Consider the following 22,695-nt stretch of genomic DNA (forward strand, 5'->3'; position numbering starts at 1 on the left):
TCACTGTATAGATTGTCCTTGTTCTGATCTTAGCCTGCTTTTTTTATTGCATTGCTCAGTCTTGGAAAATAAAGGGTCATTTTAGGAACATGGTAGTTAAGTGTCCTTCTGGGAGATGATTCACAAGGCCACAGTTTCTGTAAACAATGGGGTAGAGTCATGTCTTCCTCTGGCTGTTGTCTTTAATGACATAAGTTAGCCCTTCCTTGAATAGGTTTGGGGCTAGATTAGGAATAGAAATGGTAGCACTTTGTGTACCTTCTGTCTGACTTGAATTTTTGAACATTGTGTCTAACCTAATTTAGATAAATTCTTGGGGGAAGCATATCCTCAAGCCCATTCACAAACCTGTAGAAGGGACTCTTGCCTGAGGTACCACTTGGTATACAGTGTTCTTGCCCTGCCTTGTCTGTGGGTAAATGTCTTCCTCCAGGGTCTTCAGAGGGATGAGTGATCAATGGCAGAGCTTCTAGACCCTTAATAATTTTGTAATACTTGATCTCCAAGAAGTCTGCATTCTTGGAAAGTCTGTATTTTTAGCATAGAAAAGTATTTTCTTCATTACTGTGGCTGGTCTTCTCTGGTTTTCCCAGCTAAAAGTTTCTTCTCCTGTCTCAATAAGCAGACTACTACACAGTATTTGAAGATTGGAAAATACTTTTAAATATGAAACGTAAATATCTTTTTATAATCTCTCATTATGGTGTTTCCTCATTATGGTGAACAATCCAGGTTGAGTGTGCTACTTTTTTTTTAAAAATATGTTAATTATGACTATCCACAAGCACAAAATAAATATTTGGGTCTAGCATTTCATAGTGTCTAAAACAAAAATATTTAATGCCAATTCACAACACTCTAGTTGACCATTTGCACAGTATTAGTAGGAGTTCTTTGAACTGAAATATATCTGACCTCAGAACTTATGTGCCTTCCAATTCTATCTACCAGGTCCTTCCAGAATAAAATTTTTCATGAAGCTTTGTACCACTGTGGTGTTAAGCACTTTTAGTCCCAGGCCTCAGGAGACAGAGGTGGGCCTTTGTGAGTTCCAGACCAGCCAGGGCTACATAGTGAGACTCTTCACAAGAAAGCAGGAGCAATGGAGAGCTCAGCAGTTAAAAGCCCTGACTGCAGAGCTCAGCAGTTAAAAGCACTGGCTTCCTTTAAGGATTGCAGGACCCACACGGAGGCTCACAGCCACCTCTAACTCCAGTTCTAGGGGATCCAATGCCTTCTTCTGAGCCTCTGTGAGCACCAGGCATGCATGTGGTATACAGACAAACAGGTAGGAAAAACATTCATGGACAGAAAACTTAAAATAATACTTTTTTTAAAATTTACAAAACAAAGGCAGAATTTTGTTAATGACAAACATCAGAAAATCAACTTGATTATTTATCAGATATACAGTGTCACTGTGCAGCAAAGAACTACACAGGTACTAATTTTTCTTTGTAGCATTTTGATGATTAAGTAAATAGCATGATATACCGAGTGTCAAATGAAAGCTGAGAATTCTGCCTTCAATAGCCACTGAATACCTTATAACGGAATATGCCAAAATGATTTTGAAAATAATTTTATCTTTTTGTTGATTTGTTTTGCTTTTTGAGGTTTGGTCTTGATTAGTCTAGACTGGCCTCAACTGTGAACACCTCTCTCTCTCAGCCTTCCAAGTTGAGGGTTTGCGGACATACACCACCACATCCACTGTAAACTAAATTCCTCAACTCATTGGGACGCTAGTTTCCCATTGTTTAGCTCTTTTATAAAAATGAATAAATAATTTTACATGGCTCACACTAAGCTAAATAAACCCTATTAATGTTGCTAGAGGTCACACTATAAGTGACATATGTTCAAAATGATGATTTGTGTTTCAACAACTACAAAGCATATTTTGCATACTTTGTTTAATATAAATACCTAAAATACGTGTCCCATTACCACTTCAAATAGAATATGTCCAAACTTAAATCTTAAGTTCTTTTCCTCTCTAGAAAGTCTGATCCTCCCTCTCCTTTCCTACTTCTGTTCTAAAGAACAAACTTCATCCCATAGATAAGGCTGCTAAGCTCTTAGATGACTTCTCCTCCCACAGCCAAACAACTGCCAAGTTCTGTTACATCCCACCTCTGCGATCGCTCTGAAATCCACCTCCTCACCCCATTCTCACTGTCATTTTGTTGATGCTTTCAGCCCTGTTGGTTTTTCTAATATCTCAAATGGAATGCCTCTCTCCAATCTCTCTGCTGCAGCTTATCCCACACAGTGTAACTAGGTTAATCTTCCTGAGTACAGTTTGCAGAACATCACTCCCCGGCTTGGAAATTTCCCATGGCTTACTTTGAGTAAAGTTACCATTGGTCGTTTAAACAATCCTGTTTACCTTTCTCTCCTTGTGTCTTCCACTATTCCGCCTACACACAAATTGCATATTGGTCAGCATTTTCTCAGTGTTGGGAAGTGCCCTCCTGCTACTGCTACTTATTAATATGAAGTTCTAGAAGGCATTGTTTTCTATTCCCATTGTGTTTAGCGTAGTATATTTTAAAGGGTAAATTTTAATGTTCACTATATTCATGCTTAGATGCAAAATAAAATATATAGTGAATAAAGCCAAGCAATACCACTTTTAATACCCATTTAGTATATTAAATGTGATGAGAAATAAACAAGTCTTTAAAATATTTCTAGGAAAATAATGACCCACAATTAGAGAAATTAATACATTTCTCTTTTGTTTTGTTTTGTTTTTCCTCCTGAGACAGAGTTTCTCTGTGTAGCCCTGGCTGTTCTAGAACTGGCTCTGTAGACCAGACAGGTCTTAAAGTCAAAGATTTACATACCTCTGCCTCCTGCGTACTGGGATTAAAGGTGTACATCACTACCTCGAGGCTCTGTGTTTGCTTTTATAAAAATATTATTCCGTTAAAAGGTGACAGAGACAAAGAAGCAAAGTTTACATGGAAAGGAACCAACTTTTTACACACAATACCAAGATTTACAGTTTTCTACTTGTTATATTAGATTCAATATGTTTGAACTAGCAAGAGTAGTCTCACTAGCTAACTATCAGTTATTAATATAAAGACATGAAGTTGTATGTCTATGTAAAAGGGTATTACATGGAATTAACTGAAAATCAGCTTATTCTATCATATTCTCATTATGAGTCTTAAAATTCATGCAAAAGCATGTTTAACATGCTTAAGTTAAATATAATATCTACAAAGCAAGTGAAGTCATCTAGTTAATTAAATGAATGAGTCTTGCACAAGGAATCTGGGAACACAGTAATCAAAATGTGGCTTACCTTTTTCCCACTACTTGAGTCCCTTCCAAGTATAACAGTGTCTGGGCCTTTAGATGACATGTTCAGGTGAAACCTGTCTGGGCCTTTAGATGACATGTTCAGGTGAAACCGTAGGTTGCAGGAATGCTTCAACAGGTAAAATGAGTCAAGAACTTTCTTCCACATGGAATAGGTTTATGTTCCATGATTTCAAGACTGTCTTAAGTGAGTATTCTAACAATCAGAAATCTCATTGGTAACAAAGAAAGTGTGTGTGTGTGTGTGTGTGTGTGTGTGTGTGTGTGTGTGTGTGGTGTTCCAAAAGAAAAGAAGACATGGTCAAACATAGAATTCAAAATATAGAATGAACTTGCTAAAGGAGACAGATATCAACTAACAAAATAAGAAGCAGATCTGAGGAGAAATTTTGAAGCTAAACCTGACTCTCTAGCTGCACAAACGTGTAGATTAGCTGAAGGAGCAGTTAGCTATTGTTGAGACTCAGGTTAGCTTGAAAGAACAAAGGGAAATGAGTGTGTCAACATAAAGACCAAGGAATATAAAAGTATCAAGTCTGTAAGGAAGAAATCACAAATTTAAAAGGTAAGTCCAAAATAATTGATATGCAAATAATAGGTATTTAAAACATAAAAAAGGTTATAAAAGAAGAAGGAGAAAAAGGAAGAAAAACTCTGATAACAAAACTAAATCAACCAATCTAGAACTTAACTCACAGGTATGCCTATAACAGTCTGGCAAAGTAATTCCCCAACTAAGAATTCCCCAGGAGCCAGGCGGTGGTGGCACACAACTTTAATCCAGCACTCGGGGCAGAGGCAGGCAGATCTCTGTAAGTTCGAAACCAGCCTGGTCTACAAGAGCTAGTTCCAGGACAACCTCCAAAGCCAACTCTTTTTCACGTTCATGTATCTTCTTGGCAGCCATTTTGTAACAATATCTTTACAGGATAACACGTAAGACTACATTCTTTGATTTCAAGGATAATTCCATTTCAAAAAAACATCATACTCCTCTATATAAACAAAAACAAATTTTCAAATACTGTATACTATATATACACATATATACTATATACTATATATGCATATCAACACATGCAAAAAAGACAATTGATAAGTCATTCCTAAAAAATGTGTATTTGATGGGAAGGGTACTATTTAAATGTAATAAGGAATATTTACAAAAATTGAAAATAGCAAATATTATTCTAAACAGCAAAACACTCAAACTATTCAATTAAAGCACACACCTTTAATCCAAGTTCTCAGGAGACAGAGGCAGGTGGTTCTCTGTGAGTTTGAGGCCAGCCTGGTCTACAGACTAAGTTCTAGGACAGCCAGGACTATTACACAGTTTCAAGAAACCCTGTCTCAAAAAAAAAGAAAGGAAAAAGAAAAACAATCATGTAGAATTGTACATTGTGAATGGTTAGTGCTATAATCCAAGCAAACCTGGCCCTGCCTCTCACCTCACCTGAACATGGCAAGTGTATGTACCCTGACTCCATAAAAGACAGGCTCCACCCACTTTCACTCTCCCCACCCTTCCCTGCTGTTTCTGTGAAGGGCAGACATGAGCTTTCCTGTCTCCCTCTTCTCTTCAGTCCTCTGTCTGTCTCTGTGTCTCTTTATCTTATTTCCTTACCCCCCACAATAAAATTTCCAATATGAGTCGTGTCTACAGGTCTGTTTCCCCATCCAAACAGGGTCCATTACCTGCCACATGTGGTCCCAACCCATCGTGCTTTATTCCTAACAGAAAAACAAATGAAGGTGACATTGAAACCAATGTCATAAAATATCAACTATCTAAAAATTAATGCATGACCTTAAACACTTCTGATTAGTCTCATTTCACATAATACATACAGTAGAGCAGAGAATTATTAAGAAAAATAGGGATAATTTTTCTTGCCCAAAATCAAATGATACAATGATCATAAACCTCTTGTAATCAAATTGATGCACTATTTACCTAAATAAATAGATTAAAAGAACTAAAAATTAATTCTGAATGTTTCCCTGTGTGTGTAAATATTCTATTTAATCAAGAAAAGATTAACTCAACAATTCTGCTAATGAAACTGCGTGACATCTAAAAGGAAATAAAACTCGCCCACATATTGCATTTAAAAAAATAACTTTGAAATGTCTTAAGACAAGTGGAACCATTTAAGTCATACACAGAAGAAACTAGAAAAATGCATTATGAGCAAAGAAGAGTGCCTTGTCTGCAGATTTAGATGCTTTAAGAGAAGGGATTATTATGAGGGAATATCAGCATTTTAAACTTCGTATCATGTACAGGCCATATGTGGGAACACCAGACCTTGAGCAGAGACCCACTTCCCCTTCTGCCTGGGAGTAGGCAGCTGTAAGACAATGTTTAGTAAAAACATGTTTACTAAAAATGATACAATAAGTTCCTGGGAAAGGCCTTCCCACGGAAACCGCCCTGACCTCGACCTTGTCCAAAGACTAACCGCACCTTCAAAAACCCACACACATCCATCTCTGGTGTCAGAGCAGAACCAGCCAGGGTAGAGGAGAGAGCAGAAGCTTCTCTGGTGGGAGCTTTTCTTAGGAAGTTTTCTTGGGCCTTTTTGGGGCCTGCTTAAAGTTTTCTTTACATCATTGAACAAGTCTCTGTGTTGTCAATCCCCGACACCCTCCGCACATTCTCGGACACAGGCCACGCAGCAGACATGACAATTGGAGGTCCTACCGAGATCGTGAAAGCGAGGTAAGTGGACGGGGTCGTCCCTTTTGCCAGCCAGGGACAAATGGAGGAAAATAGGAAAAGAAACAATGGGAAATAGTCCCTGGAAGTTTAAATTGCAGTATCACGTAAAAAAGTTGCTTGAAGAACAGGGGACTACAACCATGGCAGGCTTTTTAAAATGGATTGAATGAGGGAGCCCATGGTTCATTACTGGGGAAGGCTTAAATGTCCCAGATTGGGAGGATGTTTGCTATGATATTCAGAGAGCTGGGTGTTGGTGGCATACGCCTTTAATCCCAACACTCGGGAGGCAGAGATAGGAAGGAATGAGGCCATCCTGGTCTATAGAGCAAGTTCCAGGACAGCCTCCAAAAGGATAGAGAGAAACCCAGTCTCAAAAAAAAAAAGAAAAGAAAAAGAAAAAAAAAGAAATAAAAAAAGGGTAAAATAAGAAATAAAATAAAAAATCTCCAGTCTTTCGCCTGATCCACTGAGGTCAGGAAAGTAAAGGGAAACTGAGAGATCTAAAAGGCTGGCCAGTAAGGCTATGCGGATGTGTTAAAAAGGGGTACCAAGCTAGGGGTACCGGATTAAATCTCCAGGCCTTCGCCTGACACCAAGGTCAGGAAAGAAAGGGGAACCTGAGAGATCACCCTAGGTTGGAGGGTGGATTGGATTAAATCTCCAGGCCTTCGCCTGACACCAAGGTCAGGAAAGAAAGGGGAACCTGAGAGATCACCCTCAGTTGGAGGATGGATTAAAAGTGGGTGAATTGAAAATTGGTAACGGTTAATAAAGGAGGTACTGGTATTAAGTAAAGAAAAAGAAAAAGACAAAGGTATATGGAATGGAAAATTTTGTTTACATTTAAGTTCTATTTTGTGAGTCATCTCTAAAAACTTTTGACCAAAAGCCTGGCCTCTCCACCTTGCATCTACAGAGTTACAAGGAGTAGGTACGGCTGTACCCCATGACTGTAGCTCAAATGGAGGAATGATAAAAACATATAGGACTTTTTAACCTTTTTAGTTCAAGGATTGGCTGGAGTTGTTCTTTTACATAGATTTCAATTAAGGAAGCTTCATTGCAACAGACTAATCATGACCTAGGGAAAAAGGATGACTGAAAGATGCATGTATGTTCTGAATGTATGGTGTGGCCACACCGGTATGTATGAAATGTGATTGTGAATGCGTGAGTGTAAACTGTTTATATGATTAAAAGGATACTTAAATCCCTTCAAAAATAGTTAAGAAGCTACCTAGATTGCTTTAAATATAGCCAAAAGGAACATCCAGCCAGTCTGTTAATGTTTTAACAGAAAAATTTAAGATGCAAACGAGGCCTTGTCAGCTAGTGAGAGCTCTGCAGGTTAGATTGGGAAAGACTGCTCACATACTTCAATAATTTTCAAAAGTTATTTGGACACAGTATAGTTTACAATCTTTGAGTGATTTTCAGAAGTTTTTGGGAAATATTTAATGGATATGTCCTTTTTAATGGGCATCTACAAATAATCTAAGTAGTAATCCCAATTTACCTAGATAGTCAACCAAGGAGGGTAGACAAATCCTTCTACTGTTATGGTCCAGCTTCAACAGTTCAAAAAAACTTTTTTTTAGAAAATAAAAAAGGGGGAATAATGTCCCCAGTCCCCACATGACTCATCAAATAATACACTCCTCATTTAAAAATTTTATAATGTGAATGCCAGTGAGCTTCAGACAGATTCTGGCATGATGGAACTTGAGCAACCATTGCTCAGGTCAAATGGAGACAGCCATATACTAGACAGTGGAGAAGACCCTAATTTGGGGTCGAGGGCATGTTTGTGTTTTCTTGCAGGAAAAGAATAAAGCTTCGGCAACTGTCAGACCATTTAGTGAGATGCATGGAGCAGAGAAAAACTGGACCTGAGACCATGGGAGCCTACCTAAGCCAGTTTGAGTGAGATCTCCTAAATCAGTGTTCCTGATTCTTGATGTCATCGAATCTAGAGCCCAAGAAAGAAAGAAAACAGTCGGTTCGAGATTTCCAGTTTCTCAACAGACCTGCTGCATCAACCTTCCGGACCCATGAGTTTTCATCGTGAAGCCAACAGAGAAAAAAGGACCCATTTAAAATATTTGGACATTGGTATGGACTATGAGTGGCAAAAGCCTCTTTTCAGTATTTGAACAGGACATGGTCACTTGAAATATCAGACTTGATGGTTCCTGTTTCTAGAATCACGACTAGGCCAGTGTATTTTTCTGGAGAAATGCAACTTGTCCTAATGCGACAACTATTGTTCATATTTTTCATAATGCTACATGTGTAACATCAATGATTATGCCCAATGTATCTGTGCAAGTGCACTTTCTAAATGCTTTCCTGAGCAGATCTTGGAATGATTGTAAACTTTATCAAATTGTAAATGTAAATCACATGCGGGTTACCCTTGTAACAGACGACGGCTGGTAGAATGTTATGGCCCAGATCTGGTGATGGGTATGGTAATGGAGAGGCGCTGTGTCGATGGGGGTCCTGGAAATGGTGGCAGTGGCAGTAGGCATTCTGGCTTTATGCCGAGCTCAAACGTGCCTTGTTCCAGAGACAAGAGATCCGTAACCAAGTATTGCTTAGCTTAGCCCATGGCAATCCCGATAGCCATGAAGGTTGGTTACAGATGATTTAAGGTTGGGGTATCTCCGATGACGGACAACCTGTGGGGAAGACCCCTCCCACCTAAAACAGGGGTTCAAGGTCCCCCAAAGACGGGAAAGGGAGGGTGACCCTACTTGACCTAAGCCAGGAGTGCCTCATTTGAAAATAAAAAGGGGTGAATTGTGGGAACACCAGACCTTGAGCAGAGACCCACTTCCCCTTCTGCCTGGGAGTAGGCAGCTGTAAGACAATGTTTAGTAAAAACATGTTTACTAAAAACGATACAATAAGTTCCTGGCCACTTCCCCTTCTGCCTGGGAGTAGGCAGCTGTAAGACAATGTTTAGTAAAAACATGTTTACTAAAAATGATACAATAAGTTCCTGGGAAAGGCCTTCCCACGGAAACCGACCTGACCTCGACCTTGTCCAAAGACTAACCGCACCTTCAAAAACCGACACACATCTACCTCTGGTGTCAGAGCAGAACCAGCCAGGGTAGAGGAGAGAGCAGAAGCTTCTCTGGTGGGAGCCTTTCTTAGGAAGTTTTTCTTGAACCTTTTTGGAGCCTGTTTAAAGTTTTCTTTATATCATTGAACGAGTCTCTGTGTTTTCAATCCCCGACACCCTCCGCACGTTCTCGGACACAGGCCGCACAGCAGACGTGACAGCCATACACCAAAATAATCAGATAAAGCAGCAACTTTGTATAGCTCTCATTCATTTCTGGAGACTCGGAGCATGACATCAACAATGCTTGTCATCCTGGTATGTTATAACATGGCAGACAGCATCATTGGAGCAATGTGGATAAGGAGAGGGCAGTCACATGGCAAGTCAGTAGGAAAGAGGAATTCACAACCCTGGTAGGATCTCCTGAGAACTACATTTATACTACTCAGAACAGAACAGAAAAGTGTAGTGATGGTTGCCAGGGCTCACAGAAGGTAAAACGGGGAATTATTTAAGGGTTAAGGAGTTTTAGTTGTATAAGATGAAAATCTGTCTTCTGGGAATCACTACACAACAATTTGAACACACTTAACACACTCAACCATACACATAAATAGTTAACTGCCATGTGTTTAATTTTATTACAAAGAGAAATACTACTTTATGTTGTATGTATGGTTTTGTAAATCTCACAAACATTTGATGAAGTATATTTTATTACCACTGTAGTATAAAGGGTATGTTGACAACCCTTTTACCTGGGTAGAGAAAAATTCAACTGAATCCCAACAATAACAGTTATATGTTGATTATCTACTATCAAAAACATTAACAAGTATGTAAAATACTTCCTAAGTTCATAGATATTAGTAGACAATTGCTTGTTGAGAGGTCTTGCTGGCTGGTCAGAGGTTACAGTCTATCATGGCCTGGCCAATTTTTCCAAAGCTGGATGACACTGGACTCCCTCCCTCTCCAGTGAAACTTTCTGCTCTCTACCTGCCCTTATCTGCAGAATGTCCCTGGACCTGGAGGACTGACCTCATCTGAAAGCTGACTCTAAGCCAGGTGCCTGATGTATCTTTAGCATGACCCTTGCTTGGTACAGGGTCATGCTAAAGAAGCCGCCCCTACTGCACATATGGCAACTAAGACGAGTGTGCTAAGAGCACTGTTCTAGGACCCTACAGCCACATACAAAACCTTATGATAGGATTGTGTCATTTAATGCAGGTTGGTGTTGATTCCCAGGCTCCCCAGTCCTATATATTCCTATACTCTGGAACAACGTTGAGCTGACTCACTGAAGTCTGTCTCCTGGAGGGCTGTCTCCGTCAGGTTCACGGGCCATACAAGGATCTCTGTTGTCACTTCTGCCCCTTTGTCCTCGGGACTGATGACAACTGACCACAAAGACAAAGGGGAACCCCCACAACTTTTGGTGCAAGTTCTAAAAGCATAAGTTAAATGGAAATGCAATGTTAAGAAACTAATAAAAGCCATGGAAGAGTACATGATGACTATCGAAGTGAAAGCTGCTGGAAAATCCAAATACAACTACTAATGAGCACGAATGATGTCCGTAAGTCTTGTGCACATATCTAGGGAGTTGTGCTGTTTTATTTTTATGAAGATTACTATTTAAAAGCAATTTAACATTTTGAAAGGAACTTGGGGCTTCCCGGCCTGTGTTCCAGTGCCTGCAGATAGCCTGGGAACTGCACAGAGCTCCCAATCCCGGCGGGAGCCAAGCATCCCAGACTCCAGGTCTTCTCTCCCACCAACGAGACCAGGAAACCAGAGGAGGCTGGGAGTCCAGGGAAGCAGCAGTTCCTCCGGCAGCATCAGGTAAACAGGCCAGCTTCCCGGAGTAGCTGTTCTGGATCAAGTACAACAGGAACCAGCATAGGGTCCAGGGGACCAGGTAGAGGATAAGCGCCCCAGATTCCTGTTCTTCTTCTCCACCCACGGGACCAGCATTCGGACAAGGAATAGAAGAACCACCAGATTATTGGACTTGCTAGCACCCACCAAAAGGGAACTCTGGTCCCCAGACCAGTAAGGGGTTCTTTCTGCACCCACTAGAAGAAGAGATGGGAAAGAGACAATACAAAAACATAGTCAGCAACAGAAAAACATATATGACAATGCCAGATTCTAGAGACTCCACACCAGCAAGACCCCAACATTCCAATGAGGACGAAGCAGAAGAGAACGACCTTAAAAGCACTTTCATGAAAATGATAGAGGCCCTAAAAGAGGATATTGGAAAATCCCTCAAAGAAATGGAAGAAAAAACAAACCAAAAAATGCAAGAAATGGAAGAAAAAACAAACCAAAAAATGCAAGAATTGGAAGAAAAAACAAACCAAAAAAGGCAGGAAATGGAAGAAGAAACAAAGCAAAAAATGCAAGAAATGGTATAAAAAACAAACCAAAAAAAGAAAAAAAATGGAAGAAGAAACAAACCAAAAAAGGCAGGAAATGGAAGAAGAAACAAAGCACAAAATGCGAGAAATGGAACAAAAAGCAAACCAAAAAATGCAAGAAATGGAAGAAAGAACAAACCAAAAAATTCATAAAAGGCAACAAACAGACGAACAGATAAACAGAAAATTGCAAGAAGCAATGCAAACACTGCAAGGGTTGAAAACTGAAATAGAGACATGAAAAAAATACAATCTGAAGAAAGGCAGAAAATAGAAAAGCTGGACAAACAGTCAGGCACTACCGATACAAGCATTACCAACAGGATAGAAGAGATGGAAGAGAGAATCTCAAGTGTTGAAGATACACTAGGAGAAATGGATTTATCAACCAAAGAAAACCTTAAATCCAACAAATCCTTAACACAAAACATCCAGGAAATATGGGACACCATGAAAAGACCAAACCTAAGAATAATAGATATAGAAGAAGGAGAAGAAATCCACCTCAAAGGGGCAGAAGGCATATTCAACAAAATCATAGAAGAAAACTTTCCCAACCTTAAGAAAGACATGCCAATGAAGGTACAAGAAGCCTACAGAACACCAAATAGAGTGGACCACAAAAAAAAATTCCCTCGCCACATAATAATGAAGACCCCAAACATACAGAATAAAGAAAGAATATTAAGAGCAGCTAAGGAAAAAGGTCAAGTAACATATAAAGGCAGACCTATCAGAATTACACCTGATTTCTCCATGGAAACTCTGAAAACCAAAAGGTCCTGGATAGATATTCTACCAAGACTAAGAGACCATGGATGCCAGCCCAGACTACTATACCCGGCAAAGCTCTCAATCACTATAGACGGGGAAAACAAGATATTCCATGACAAAACTAGATTCAAGCAGTATGTGTCCACTAACCCAGCCCTACAGAAAATTTTGGAAGGAAAACTCCAACCCAAGAAAGCTAACTACAACCAGAAAAGCATAGGCATTAGAGAATCCCTCTCTACCAACAGCCAAAAGAACAAAGGGGTGAAATTCCACACATAATTCCACCACCAACAAGCATTGCAAATCGAAGAAGGATGAGCAATCAATGGTAATTAATATCCCTCAATATTAATGGCCTTAACTCACCCATAAAAAGACACAGACTAGCAGAATGGATTGGAAGACAGAATCCTTCCTTCTGCTGCATACAAGAAACACACCTCACCATCAAAGACAGACATTACCTGAGAGTTAAAGGTTGGGGAAAAAATTTTCAATCAAATGGACCCAAGAAACAAGCAGGGGTAGCAATCCTAATATCTAACAAACTGGACTTTAAAATAAAATCAATCAAAAGAGATGAAGGAGGTCATTACATACTCATCACAGGTGAAACCCACCAAGATGAAGTGTCTATCCTGAACAACTATGCCCCATATACAAAGGCATCCACATTCGTAAAAGAAACATTATTAGAACTTAAATCTCATCTAAAGCCCCACACAGTTATAGTGGGAGATTTCAACACACCACTCTCACCACTAGACAGGAATACCAGACAGAAACTCAACAAAGAAGCAAAGAGTCTAATAGAAGTAATGACCCAACTGGGATTAACAGATATCTATAGAACATTTCATCCACATAAAAAAGAATATACCTTCTTCTCACCACCACATGGAACCTTCTCAAAAATCGACCACATACTTGGCAACATATCAAACCTCAGCAGCTACAAAAAAATTGGAATAAGTCCATGCATCTTATCAGACCACCATGCTTTAAAATTAGAATTCAACAACAACACAAATTGCAGAAAACCTACAAACTCATGGAAATTGAAAAATGCTCAACTGCACCATCCCTAGGTCAAAGAGGAAATAAAAAAAGAAATTAAAGACTTCCTCGAATTCAATGAGAATGAAGACACAACATACCCAAACCTATGAGAAACTTTGAAAGCAGTGCTACGGGGGAAGTTCATACCACTAAGTGCTCACATGAAGAAACAGGAGGATAGTTAGACCAGAGAATTAACATCACAGCAGAAAGCTCTAGAACACAAAGAAGCAAACTCCCCCAGGAGGAGTAGACGCCAGGAAATAATCAAATTGAGGGCTGAAATCAATAAAGTAGAAACTAGGAAAACAATACAAAGAATCAATGCAACGAAGAGTTGGTTCTCTGAGAAAATCAACAAGATAGACAAACCTTAGTCCAAACTTACCAAACAGCAGAGAGTGAACATGCAAATTAACAAAATCAGAAATGAAAAGGGGGACATAACAACGGACTCTGAGGAAATCCAGAGAATCATCAGGTCATACTTTGAAAACCTGTACTCCACAAAATTTGAAAATTTAAAGGAAATGGACAATTTTCTGGATAGCTATCACTTGCCAAAACTAAATCAAGAACAGATAAGCAATTTAAATAGACCTACAGCCCCTATGGAAATAGAAGCAGTCATCAAAAGTCTCCCAACCAAAAAAAGTCCAGGTCCAGATGGCCTCAGTGCAGAATTGTACCAGAAATTCAAAGAACAGCTTATACCAATTCTTCTCAAAGTTTTCCGCACAATAGAAGCAGAAGGATCTTTGCCAAACTCTTTCTATGAGGCTTCAATAACCTTGATCCCCAAGCCACACAAAGATACAACCAAGAAAGAGAACTTCAGACCAATAGCCCTCATGAACATTGATGCAAAAATACTCAATAAAATACTGGCAAAGCAGATCCAAGAACACATCAAAACAATCATTCACCACCATCAAGTAGGTTTCATCCCAGGGATGCAGGGATGGTTCAACATACGAAAATCCATCAACGTAATCCACCATATAAACAAGCTGAAAAACAAAAATCACATGATCATCTCACTAGATGCTGAAAAAGCCTTTGACAAAATCTAACACCCCTTCATGATAAAGGTCTTGGAGAGATCTGGGATAACAGGGACATACTTAAACATAATAAAAGCTATATACAGTAAACCAACAGCCAACATCAAACTAAATGGACAGAAACTCAATGCAATTCCTCTAAAATCAGGAACAAAACAAGGCTGTCCACTCTCTCCATACCTTTTCAACATTGTACTTGAAGTTCTAGCTATTGCCATACGACAACAAAGGGGGATCAAGGGGATACAAATTGGGAAGGAAGAGGTCAAACTTTCACTGTTTGCAGACGATATGATAGTTTACATCAATGACCCAAAGAACTCTACCAGGGAACTCTTACAGCTGATTAACACCTTCAGCAAAGTGGCAGGCTACAAGATCAACTCAAGAAAATCAGTAGCCCTACTATATACAGATGACAAAAGGGTTGAAAAAGAAATCAGAGAAACATCACCCTTTACAATTGCCACAAACAACATAAAATACCTTGGGGTAACGCTAACCAAACAAGTGAAAGACCTGTATCGTAAGAACTTTGAATCTTTAAAGAAAGAAATTAAAGAAGCCGTCAGAAAATGGAAAGATCTCCCATGCTCTTGGATAGGTAGGATCAATGTAGTAAAAATGGCAATCCTGCCACAAGCAATCTACAGATTCAATGCAATCCCCATTAAAATCCCAGCACAATTCTTCACAGACCTTGAAAGAACAATAATCAATTTTGTATGGAAAAACAAAAGACCCAGGATAGCCAAAACAACACTGTTCAACAACGCAACGTCCGGAGGCATCACCATCCCTGACCTCAAGCTCTATTATAGAGCTATAGTCCTGAAAACAGCTTGGTATTGGCACAAAAATAGACAGGTAGACCAATGGAATCGAATTGAAAACCCGGGTATTAACCCACACACATACGAACATCTGATCTTTGACAAAGAAGCTAAAAATATACAATGGAATAAAGAAAGCATCTTCAACAAATGGTGCTGGGATAACTGGAGGCTGGCATGTAGAAGAATGTGGATCGATCCATGTTTATCGCCATGCACAAAACCTAAGTCCAAATGGATCAAAGACCTCAATATAAATCCAGCCAACCTGAACCTCTTAGAAGAGAAAGTGGGTGGTACCCTTGAACAAATTGGTACAGGAGACAGCTTCCTGAACATAACACCAGTAGCACAGACAGTGAGATCAAAAATTAATAAATGGGACCTCCTGAAACTGAGAAGTTTCTGTAAGGCAAAGGACACAGTCAGCAAGACAAAAAGGCAGCCCACAGAATGGGAAAAAATATTCACTAATCCCACATCTGACAGAGGGTTGATCTCCAAAATTTACAAAGAACTCAAGAAGCAAGTCTCCAAAACATCAAAGGACCCAATTAAAAAGTGGGCTGCAGAACTAAATAGAGAGTTTTCAATAGAGGAGTCTAAAATGGCTGAGAGGCACTTGAGAAAGTGCTCAACATCCTTAGCCATCCGGGAAATACAAATCAAAACAACTCTGAGATACCATCTCACTCCTGTCAGAATGGCTAAAATCAAAAACACCAATGACAATTTATGCTGGAGAGGATGTGGTGAAAGGGGGACACTCCTCCATTGCTGGTGGGAGTGCCAACTGGTTCAGCCATTTTGCAAATCAGTATGGAGATTCCTCAGAAAAATGGGAATAAACCTACCACAAGACCCAGCAACTCCACTCTTAGGCATATATCCAAAAGATACCCATTCATACAACAAAGATGTCTGTTCCACTATGTTCATAGCAGCTTTATTTGTAATAGCCAGAACTTGGAAGCAACCTAGATGTCCCTCAACCGAAGAGTGGATAGAGAAAATGTGGTACATCTACACAATGGAGTACTATTCAGCAGAAAAAAGTAATGGAATCATGAGATTCGCAGGTAAATGGATGACACTAGAAGAAACCATCCTGAGTGAGGTAACCCAGTCACAAAAAGAGAAACATGGCATGTACTCTCTCATATATGGATTTTAGACATAGATCTGGGAAGTGCCAGCCTACAATCCTATGGCCAGAGAGTCTGGGAAACAGAAACTTCATTTAGTGGCTGATCGAAGAAGAGGCAGACTCCCTCGGTTAAGCACTGAGCTGAACTCAAGAAAGCCAGTAACAGAGAGGGAGGACTGATGATCAAAGGGATTAAGACTGGGCTGGTTTAACCCCCAGAAACAGCTGACCTGACAAAGGTTAACTCTTGAATCCCAGGCATCAGCCTGGGAATCCAGCATGGGACTGATCAAGACCCCCTGAATCTGGGTGTCAGTGAGGAGGCCTAGGGAATCTATTGAGCCTTGGGCAGCAGATCAGTACCCATCCCAAGTATACACACGGACTTTGGACTCCCATAGAACAATGTGAGGTGCACTCTCACCCTGAACTCTTGGGGAAGGGTCTAGGCCCTGCCCTATATGAAATGACAGACTATGGACACCCCCATGGAGGGCCTCACCCTCCCTGGGGGAATGAGGGGATAACGGGGGGGGTGTTGGGGGAGGGCACGGGAGGAGGGGAGGGAAACGGAGAGGGACCTGGAACTGACTTGTGAAGCAACCTTGTTTCTTATCTAAATTTAAACTGGAAAATAAAATAAAAAATAAAAAAAAAGAAAGGAACTTGATGCTTCTGCACAGCTGTCTTATAAGGTACCAAAATTTAACTGGTTTTACTTCAATCTACAGGGTTTTCTTTTTGTTTGTTAGTTAGTTTTTGTTAAGATTTGTTAAGTTTTTTAATTACTTTTTGTTTGTGTGGGTTTTTCTTTGTTTGTTGTAGGGTTTTTCTGTGGGGTTGAGGTGAGACAGTCTCTCATTATGTAGACCAGGTTGCTCTGGAACTCAGAGATCCACCTGCCTCTAGAATACTAAAATTAATCGCATGGGCAACTGTCTGATCTGTGTTTTGGTTTTTGGTTTTTGGTTTTTTTGTTTGTTTATTTGTTTTTCAAGACGGAGTTTCTCTGTGGCTTTGGAGGCTGTCCTGGAACTAGCTCTTGTAGACCAAGCTGGTCTCGAACTCACAGAGATCCGCCTGCTTCTGCCTCATGAGTGCTGGGATTAAAGGCGTGGGCCACCAACACCCGGCCTGACCTGTGTTTTTTTTTAAACATGAAAACCAGGATTCCACAAGTGATTACGCAACTCCAAATTTACACAAACCCAAGGCTAGACAAAGGATCAAAGCTTTAGGTCGATCAATTTTAGCTGTTAAAATAATAAAAGTTTTCCCATTGTCCTCACATTCCCTTTCTTTCCCTAATGTAATCAACTAAAGGTTTTCCTCCTACACAACACAGGCAAAACCGACTCCAGTGGCTCTCAGAAAATGGCCTGTGGTGGCCATGGGGCAGCCTGGTGAAAGGCAGGAAGTCAAGAGACTTTAACTCCCAGCTGTCCTCTTTCCGGTCCATCATCAGCCACCAAGAATCTCATTATCTAATGGTCCTCATCCTACCACACACAAATCTTTTCACTTTTACATCAATACAATCCACAGACAGGTCCTGCTAGAGAAAGTAAATCTTTGAAACACCTGGAATGAACTAGGGACTAGAATATACTGTTCCAGAATCTGTCCAAATTGTTTTCATTTTTGTGCTTGTATCTTTTCTTTATCAACTTTATCGTAGAAAACTTGCAAACAAAAAAGAACATCACCTACCAAAATTAACCATACTCAATTTTTTTGTTTGTTTGTTTGTTTTCGAGACAGGGTTTCTCTGTATTGTTTTGGAGGTTGTCCTGGAGCTCACTTTGTAGACCAGACTGCCCTTGAACTCACAGAGATCCACCTGCCTCTGAGCCTCCTGAGTGCTGGGATTAAAGGCGTGTGCCACCAATGCTCAGTCATACTCAAAATTTACATTAGACATCAGACAAATAAATTTCTAGCCTTATTGTGAACCTTTAATAGTCTTCAAACTAAAACTCTCTTTAAAACCTACAAGGATTATTTTAGTAATGAGCACTAGATGGCACAATTTCACCAATTTAGGCTAATAAAATATTCGCCTTCCTGTTAAGACCATGTAAAATAATGTAGACCCCTAATTACATCTAACAATTGAAGTTTACATAACAATTTTGTAAGCTATCAAGGTCAGAGGATACCTAAAACTCTATCTCAAGAAGAACAACAGAAAAGGGCTTTCTGAAACAGCATGCCCTTGCCTGTGGTCTGTGATTCCCACTCTGGCTTACCATGGCCAGGGCCAGAAGGTGCAGAAGGCGATGGTGCTGTCCTCCAACTCCATCTTCAGACACTTGCAAAGTCTCACATCCAGGTATGGCTTGTGAGGAGGTGAATGTGTGGATGACCAATAACTGCTTTTGAAGAGTGCCTGAACCTCACTTAAACCATGCAGAAGAGATTCAATCTAAAGCACAGTCAGCAAAGTTATTGGGTTGGGCCCTACCTATAGTAGGTAATGTTTCTATGCTACAGAGATTTTCCAACTAGAAATGATCAAAGGATTGAGAAGTTGAGAAGGCAGTGTGGAGAATACGGTTCTGAATCGTGTACACATTGTTTTCATGGCACTTCTGCTTATTAGGTAACAATGAATACTGCCCTGTTTTTAATACATGTTTTTTTAAACTAGGGGGCGGAGAGATAATTGCTTAGTGGCTAAGGTCACTTGCTGTACTTGCAGAGACCTCAGGTTCAGTTCCCAGCTCCCATATGGCAGATCACAACCACCCTCTTCTGATGCCTGCAGGCGCCATGCACACACGTGCTATATAGACAAATATGCACGCAAAACATACACATAAAAATAAAATAAATCTATTTAATTAATAAAATAAATAATAACAAATTTAAATTTTTTACAGTTATTGACAGTGTATCTCATATACTCCATGTTTATGTTTATATGCCTATTCCTGAATATAACAGTGGCAATTCTAAAACTGGATGAATAATTTAAATAACCCAAAGAAAACAGACATTTCTCTTTAAGACATAAGAGTTTATTAACCATTAATTTGCATCAAATATACATTTTTATAATATTGACATATCATAAGACTATACTATAATAAAGTGGGATAGTAACTCTATTAATAAACGCTTAAAATGAGGTATTAGGAGTAAGTGTCTGAAGTCTGAATTATTTTTGCCTCACTGCTTAGGATAATTATACCCAAATGTGACCTAAATGTTCCCATATTTAAAAATTAAAAAGAAATAGTGCATAAATAATGGAAAATGATAGAGGTCGACCAGATTTCACATCCATTTGACCTTTAATTTGTTTTAAATATCATGTTTGTAGCAAAAGTCCCAGCTCTGTCTAATGTGTTCACTATCACTTTTTTTTCTTAGAATTATTTATAGTTCAGAAGGTTTAACCACGCTTCAGTTTCATTTTGGCACATGAAGAAATCCATCAACCAAATAAGAAGACTATGCACCTCATCTAGGCCAAACCCTGCCCTGCCTCTGACTCCTGACATGATCTGTTCTAGCGGTTGTAAGTGAACACTTCTCAGGTGGGCCAGTCAACAATGCTACGCCCTTGCTTTTAAGACTTTGTATAATTAAGTCCCCACTTAGATACGCTTGCCTCATGAGAAGTCCTCCTGTTCTGAAGAAAGTCATCATCTTGCACAAAGGACACAGACTCTGATGTCACCAGTGAAGAGGGGAATAGGGACAATCACAGTGCCTTATGAGCTAGAGTTTTGAAGCCACACAAGATATTCATAAAAAGACGGACTGCCCTCAATCCCTGCTCACTAGACCAAGTATGATTATAGACAGAAGGGAAGAGAAGAAGGTGGGAGACTCCAGAGGAATTCTACAACCATGCTAGGGGACACTGAAACTTGGTGAGTCTACAGGTGACTACTCAGTATCCATGCTAAGTATACAGATTCTTTATAGAAAGCTGTTCCCATACACCTAACAGCAGTGCCAATATCCTCTCTGAAGCTGCCAGAATTCTCTGTTTTATACAAAGTCCCGTGATGTAATAGCCATTGTAATGCTACTCTCATCCATTAACTCCACACAGTAACTCATTTTCTCTTTAAGGTCATTTAATAGCATGAGGAAGCAGAACTTTGCTCTCAGATGCGGGCTTAATGTGAAAGCCTCTTTTTTCATCCCTTATAAAATAGTGTTCAACCAATACCCTAGACATACACAATACAATATGGAAAATAAGAAAGAACATAGAGCACACTTCGCAAGACAGCATTCTTTAAAGGAAGTGTTATAGTGTGGGTACATAAAGAACAGTGTGTCTTACTCCCCAGTGTTTCCATTTCATCCCTGAAGGCTGCAGAGAAAATTACAATAATTCCTACCCCTTGCCAGTGATGACTTGTTCAGCAAAAGTCAACTGCAGCTGTGCTAGGCCTGCCTAAAATATCCACCATCCCAAGGATGCCCATTCTAATCCCCAAAAGCCAGGAATACAATAATTGGGATCAGTTATAGGGCACAGTTAGTCTTAAAGTAGGAGAAGAGCTGGCTGAGAAGAATCCAACCACACAAGGTCTGAAGTAAAGGACTCTTTAGCTAAGACAAGACTCTAGAAGAAAGATTCAAAGCAAGCAATTGCTAACTAGCATAGGCACTCCCTGGATCTGCCACCAGTAACTCACAACTGGCAGTCACAAGGAATCAGGGACATCAGTCTACCCAGGATCAGGGGGTTTGCCAATACCTGGTTGAAGTAGAATCAGATTCTTTCTTGTGCCCCAGATGGAAGCCCAGGTCAGCCCAGCCCACACTTTGACTTAAGCCTGGGAAGGGAAACTAGTTAAAGTTGCCTGTGCTTCTGGCCTACAAAACTAGGAGTAATAAATGAATGCTGGTTTGTGCTACTAGATTTGTGATAATCTCTTGTGTTTTTAAAACTCTATTATTTAAAACAAAATTGCAAATAAAAAATGAAATAAACTCCAGTTTTCTTTTTCTTTGCTACTTTATTTTCTATAGCAAAGACTTGGAGAAAACCTTGGAGAATTGTTAATGAAAATTTGGTGTATGTATGTGTATACATGGTATATGTATGTGTATACATGCTCACGCGTGCATGCGTGCACGCACCCCCACACACATATTTATATATAATGAAATATTCAGCTCTACATAAAAATAAAATCATAAGCCGGGCAGTGGTGGCACACGCCTTTAATCCCAGCACTAGGGAGGCAGAGTCGGGCGGATCTCTGTGAGTTCGAGGTCAGGCTGGACCGATAGCCTCCAAAACAATACAGAGAAACCCTGTCTCGTAAAAACCAAAAATAAATAAATAAATAAATTAAATTAAATAAAATCATAAAATTGCCAGGAAATGGATAGACTTAGACTGTATTATACTAAGTAAGGTCATAGAATCTCAGAAGGAGAAAAAAATGCTTTTCCTTGCTCATATGTGGAATCTACTTTATAACATATGTGTATGTGTAAACAAATGTACAAATGGATACAGTATAGAGTGCAGAAAAGAACAAGAAAGATTAAATATTAGGGGATGAGGAAGGACTGGATACAGGTAATGACCATGAGCTATGACGCTATAAATGTTTTCGAGTTCTAAATCTGTCATGTATTTTTCATTTTTGGTGGTTGATAGAAGCATAAAAATTTATTCAATAGTGAAAGGATAAAAATCCAATGTGAAATTCCACAGCTTTCATTCCAAATGGCTACCCTAAGTGTACAGATATCCACTGAGTTGTATAGACTTTGTTTCTGGTTAATTTCGGTATGTGGTAATTTCTTTTGGAAGAATAGAAGCAGATATAGTGAACAGACAGTTGTGATATTCTTCCAGGAGTGCAGGGGAAACCATAATTCTAAGATTGATGAAGTTATATTATAATCTCAAAAAACAAAAGAAAAAAAAAGAGTGCTCGCTTCGGCAGCACATATACTAAAATTGGAACGATACAGAGAAGATTAGCATGGCCCCTGTGCAAGGATGACATGCAAATTCGTGAAGTGTTCCATATTTTTTACATAATAATAAAGACCCCAAATATACAGAATAAATAAAGAATATTAAGAGCAGCTAGGGAAAATGGCCAAGTAACATGTAAAGGCAGACCTATCAGAATTACACCTGACTTCTCCATGGAAACTCTGAAAGTCAGAAGGTCCTGGATAGATATTCTACCAAGACTAAGAGACCATGGATATCAGCCCAGACTACTATACCCAGCAAAGCTCTCAATCACTATAGAT

The 22,695-nt window shown here is 39.6% G+C and overlaps 1 non-coding gene across 1 annotated transcript; it reads left to right on the plus strand.

Moving 5' to 3' along the window:
- The first annotated feature begins 22,360 nt into the window (after positions 1 to 22,360).
- Positions 22,361 to 22,467, plus strand: LOC121142552. Its single transcript, XR_005879586.1, has one exon. It is a non-coding gene; the product is annotated as a U6 spliceosomal RNA (small nuclear RNA).
- The last annotated feature ends 228 nt before the right edge of the window (positions 22,468 to 22,695 follow it).

Source organism: Mesocricetus auratus, unplaced genomic scaffold (genome assembly GCF_017639785.1).
Source record: "Mesocricetus auratus isolate SY011 unplaced genomic scaffold, BCM_Maur_2.0 Super-Scaffold_100009, whole genome shotgun sequence".
NCBI lineage: Eukaryota > Metazoa > Chordata > Mammalia > Rodentia > Cricetidae > Mesocricetus > Mesocricetus auratus.